The sequence below is a fragment of the Pongo pygmaeus genome, chromosome 12, assembly GCF_028885625.2.
Source record: "Pongo pygmaeus isolate AG05252 chromosome 12, NHGRI_mPonPyg2-v2.0_pri, whole genome shotgun sequence".
In the NCBI taxonomy this organism is placed as follows: domain Eukaryota; kingdom Metazoa; phylum Chordata; class Mammalia; order Primates; family Hominidae; genus Pongo; species Pongo pygmaeus.
In genome coordinates, this window is record NC_072385.2 from 105,485,847 (window position 1) to 105,491,415 (window position 5,569).

A 5,569-nucleotide genomic window follows, 5' to 3' on the forward strand; every position below is an offset into this window, starting at 1 on the left:
AGCCACTCAAAATAAAATAGCAATAGAGCACACATTTCCTATCTTGCTCTGTTTTTCTTCTTAACACTTACTGCCTTCATATTCAATTAAACAATTGTTGAACGAATGAATGAATGAAACTATTATCTATAATGCAAGACTGAAAGTTCAGATAACGGGCTATGAGAGTTCAAAGGAAAGAAACCATTATTTATTAAGCATCCTCCACATTCTAGCCCTGTTGATTATGTTATATTATTTAATCTTCATTATCATTCTGTTAGGTAGTTTATTGCCATTACTTTACAGGGAGATGTTGAGGCCCAAGAAGGTTGTGTTTTACCAAGGTCACGTGAATAGTAAACAATGGCAGCAGAACTCAAACCTATGTCTTTATGATCTCATTACATACTCATTGCGTTACACAGGTCCCAAGACTTCATCTGGCTCAGGTGAGGGGAGAGGGAGGGAGTATCTAGGAAGGCTTTCTGGAGGAGGTAGCATCTTAGTCCCCAAGGCATAAGATCTAAGCAGGAGGCTAAGATACAGGCACTGCTCAGGATAACAAGGGTTGGGATGGAGCATGAAGTTGCTAAAAGAAGAGAGACATACCAAGATATATATAGTAAGAGGTGAGGTAATAGTAAGAACAACCTTTGCTACTTCACAACTCTGCCAGAACTTCCCAACAATCAAAACGATCCCCTAATGGAGCCGATGACCTACGTGGGCAATTATAATAATGCTAATAATCCCTTATCTGTTCAGAGCACTTTAGGATTTAATAGTATTTTCCCTCATATTACCTCATTGATCCTCATGGCGGCTCTGTGATGTAGGACTGCGCAAGTGCTACTTCTCCCATCTGAGGTGTGAGGAAGCTGAGGCTTAGCGCCCAGGTGCCAGCGCAGGTTTTCCCACTTGAGATTCAAAGCTCTCCAGGTAGTGAGATCTCTATCTGTGAAGGAGTCAGACTGTTGTAGAGAGGATCGCGTGAACAGTGGTAAAATGATGGCATAGGCTCTCTGCACTTCGTAATCCTGCTTCAGTCTTTTTTTTTTTTTTTTTTTTTTTTGAGACAGGGTCTCACTTTGTGACCCAGACTGGAGTACAGTGGCATGATCTTAGTTTACAAGGCATAAAATATAGGCAGGTGGAGGTCCCTGCAGCCTTGACCTCCCAGGTTTAAGCAATCCTCATGCCTCAACCCCCAAGTAGCTGGGACCACAAGCATACTCCACCACACCTGGCTAATTTATTTTTTTTAATTTTTTTTTTTATTTTTGAGACAGAGTCTCACTCTTTCACCCAGGCTGGAGTGCAGTGGAGCAATCTCTGCTCACTGCAACCTCCGCCCCCCGGGTTCAATGATTCTCCTGCCTCAGCCTCCCAAGTACCGGAAATTACAGTTATGCGCCACCATGCCTAGCTAATTTTTGTATTTTTAGTAGAGATGGGGTTTCACCATGTTGGCCAGGCTGGTCTCGACTCCTGACCTCAGGTGATCCACCCACCTCAGCATCCCAAAATGCTAGGATTACAGGCATGAGGCACACTGCCCCGGCCTAAAAACTTTTTTTTATTGTAGTAAAATATATGAGAAAGAAGAGAACCTTTTTATCTGCATGCTCTTTAGTTATCAGGCCCAGAGAGGCAGTGAAAAGTAACGACATCACATTCCATTTCAAGGCATCTGTAAGACTGCAGAACAGGTGGAAAAGCTCACCCTCACGAGCTGAAAAAAATTATGGACAAGAAGTTATCATTGAAATTAAACAGTGGCAGACATGTCCAAGGAATGCTGTGAGGATTTATCTCTTTGTGAATCTTGTGATAGACGAATGTGTGGAGATGGTAACTAGTGAGCAACAGAACAATATTGCAATGCTGGTAAGATGAGGAAATAGTATCATCACGTTAGAAGCCTTGGAACAAGTGTAAATAGTGCCTGTTCAACAGAGACGTTCATGTCCCCTCTCCAAAGGGCCCGTTTCACTATGATGTAAGAATTAGGTCATGAACATTTTCATATTAGACTTTTGTTAAATAAACTTTTATAATAGTTAAAAATATAAGAAAAGTGACAGCATGCCACATCTCATCCTCTCCACCATCTTGAGCTAAATAATTATGTCTTACAGCCCCTTGCTATGTGGGCTCTAAGACTAACTGACACCAAGTAGCTATAAAATGCCACACACTCTGGACGCCATAACTCTTACCCTGTAGTTCAACAATGTATAGCCAATTACTAATCAATGTTATTGTTAACCAATGAGAATTCCTGACAAACAACTTTTTATCAGCCCACTCATTGTCCCCTTTTGCCTTTTTAACTAAAATTTTTAAGCAATTAAAAAAGTTTTTTAAGAGACAAGGTCTTGCTATGTCACCCAGGCTAGACTCAAACTCCTGGGCTCAAGCTGCCTCAGCCTCCTGAGCACCCGCCCCCTTTAACTTTGAAAAACCTGCTTGTGGCCAGGCGCGGTGGCTCACACCTGTAATCCCAGCACTTTGGAAAGCCAAGGCGGGCGGATCACCTGAAGTCAGGAATTCAAGACGAGCCTGGTCAACATAGTGAAACCCCATCTCTACTAAAGATACAAAAATTAGCCAGGCGTGATGGTGCACACCTGTAGTCCCAGCTACCCGAGAGGCTGAGGCAGGAGAATCACTTGAACCCGGGAGGCAGGGGTTGCAGTGAACCGAAATCGTGCCACTGTACTCCAGCCTGAGCGACAGAGCGAGACTCCGTCTCAAAAAGCAAAAAACAAAAAAACCAAAATAACCTGCTTGTAGCAGAGGCCAAACAGAGCATTCCCAAGGCAACTTGGAATTGTATCCTGAGCTATAGTCCTTAACCTTGGCCCAAATAAACTCTTTATATTGATTTTGCCTCCATTTCTTTCTTTAGATTGACATATCCATAACATAAAATTTACTATTTTAACCATTTTTAAGTGTACAGTTCAGTGGTGTTAACTACACCCACAATGTTGGGCAACCAACACCATCATCCATTTCCAGAACTCTTTTTTTTTTTTAACTTTTATTTTAATTACGGGTACATGTGCAGGTTTGTAACTTAGGTCAACATGTGTCATGGGGGTTTGTTGTACAGATTATGTTATCAACCAGGTATTAAGCCTAGGACCCATTCGTTATTTTTCCTGATCCTCTCCCTCCTCCCACCCTCCACCCTCTGAGAGGCCCCAGTGTGTGTTGTCCCCCTCTCTGTGTCCATGTGTTCTCATTATTCAGCTCCTACTTACAAGTGAGAACACATGGTATTTGGTTTTCTGTTCCTACCTCAGTTTGCTTAGGACAATGATCTCCAGCTCCATCCATGTTGCTGCAAAGGCAGAACTCGTTTTATCATCCAAAACTGAAACCTGCACCTGTTGGACACTGATTCCCCATTTCTCCCTCCCTCAGGCTCCTGGCAATCACCCTTCTACTTCATGTCTCTATGAATTTGACTACTCATATCAGTAGAATCAGACAATATTTGCCATTTCGTGACTGGTTTATTTTACTTAACAGATGTCCTCAAGGCTCATCCATGCTATAGCAGGTGTCAGAATTTCCTTACTTCTTCAGGCTGAATCATCTCCACTGTGTGGATAGAACACATTTTGTTTACCCATCCCTCTGTTGCTAGGGTTCAATCTCGATGACAAAAGGGAGCAGACTCCTTCACCAGAAATGTTTTTGCCTTTAGGCTGCCAGCCCCAAGGGCAAAACATACCAGCATCTTTCTCCTGACCCCATGAGGCTCTCTCCAGGCAAATGGAACCTTTGCGCTGGGAGCCACCTACTTGAGATTAGATTCTATGATGAGGAACAGATTTCCCGGAACTTTCCAGTCTTCCAGGAGACAATACTGAGTGAGGGCCAGGCGAGCAAATGGCAGAATGCCCCAGGTCTTCCCCCTTCCCAAACCAAGAAATGCAACTGAGCTGCCCACCTGGCCCAAGGGAGCCCGAGGGAGAAGAGGCCTGGGGGGAGCAGCCCCCATTTCCATCTTGGTCCTGCACACAATGCCCCAATAACTCTATGCCCCACGCAGTCATGACCTGTTTAAAGCAGAACAGGGTGGTGTGGCTGCCTGTTGGGCGCTGGAGGTGGCGCAGCCTCAGGGCCCAGAATGGCCTTGCCTTTCCGAGCCTGGAGAACACAGCACCCGCAACAGCATGGCCCTGCCCCACCCCATCCCTGGGAGATGAAAGGGCTTGCAGGCTGAAACCACTGCAGGAAAGTGAGGAAAAAGCCAAATATCAAACAAAACAAGAAAGCAGCCTGTATTAGTCCATTTTCACGCTGCTGATAAAGACATACTGGAGACTGGGCAATTTACAAAAGAACGAGACTGATGTGGACTCACAGATCTGCGTGGCTGGGGAGGCCTCACAATCATGGCGGAAGGCGAAAGGTACTACTTACATGGCGGCAGCAAGAGAAAAATGAGGCAGAAGCGAAAGCAGAAACTTCTTATTTAAAAAACAAAAAAATCAGATCTCATGAGACTTACTCACTACCACGAGGAAAGTATGAGAGAAGGCGCCCCCATGATTCAATGATCTCCCACCGGGTCCCTTCCACAACACGTGGGAGTTACAGGAGTATCATTCAAGATGAGATTTGGGTGGGGACACAGAGCCAAACCATATCAAGCCCCTGCATCCAGCAAATGCAAATTTCATTCAGCGCTAAAAAGAAATGTGCTGCCAAGCCATGAAAAGACATGGAGAAAACTTAAATGTATATTACTAAGTGGAAGAAGCCGGTGTGAACAGGGTGCATACTGTAGGATTCCAACTATATGACACTCTGCGAAAGGCAAGACTATGGAGACAGCAAAAAGACCAGTGGGTGCCAGGGGTTGTGGGGAGGGAGGGATGAACAGGAGGAGCACAGAGGATTTTTAGGGCCGTGAAAGTACTCTAAGATGCTGTGACAGTGGATAAAGTCATCACACTTTGGTTAGAACTCATAGGACATCAACACCAAGAGTGAACCCCAATGTAAATATAGACTTTGGGTGATGGTGCATCCATGTGGATTCTCGATTTAATGAATGTACTACTTATGTAGGGGCAGGGGTATATGGGGACTTTCTATACTTTGTTTTCAAATTTGCTATGAACCTAAAAAATAAAGTCTATTAGGAAACAAAACAAAAGGATCCCCAGATGCCCTGAGCTCTGTTTTACAAGGAGGGCCACCTGGCTCCTCAGGCCACAGCTCAGAAACCCCTGCTCTCCCTAGGAGGACTCACAGCCACATTTTCTCCTTTGCCTTTTAAGTGAGCTGTAGGGAATCCTTTGAGTCTCTTATCTGGGTCACCATTTAGGATAACTTCCACTGGAAGTGTCCTCTGCTTGGTTCCCCGGCTTCAGTGTCACCTCCCCAGAGGCCTTCCCCGACTACGCCATCCCTAAGTCACTGTCCCTCCCATTATCTTGTATGATTTTCCACCTAGCACTCATCATGTCTGAAATGAGCTCACCTGTTTACATATTTATTTTAAGTCACCCCTTTGGAGAATGTAAGCTCCACTAAGGCACTGACTGTGCCCTAGTGCCCAAAG

General features: G+C 44.7%; 1 pseudogene; it reads left to right on the plus strand.

Moving 5' to 3' along the window:
* The first annotated feature begins 1,702 nt into the window (after window positions 1-1,702).
* Window positions 1,703-1,920, plus strand: LOC129030722 (small nuclear ribonucleoprotein G-like; annotated as a pseudogene).
* Window positions 1,921-5,569: the final 3,649 nt, after the last annotated feature.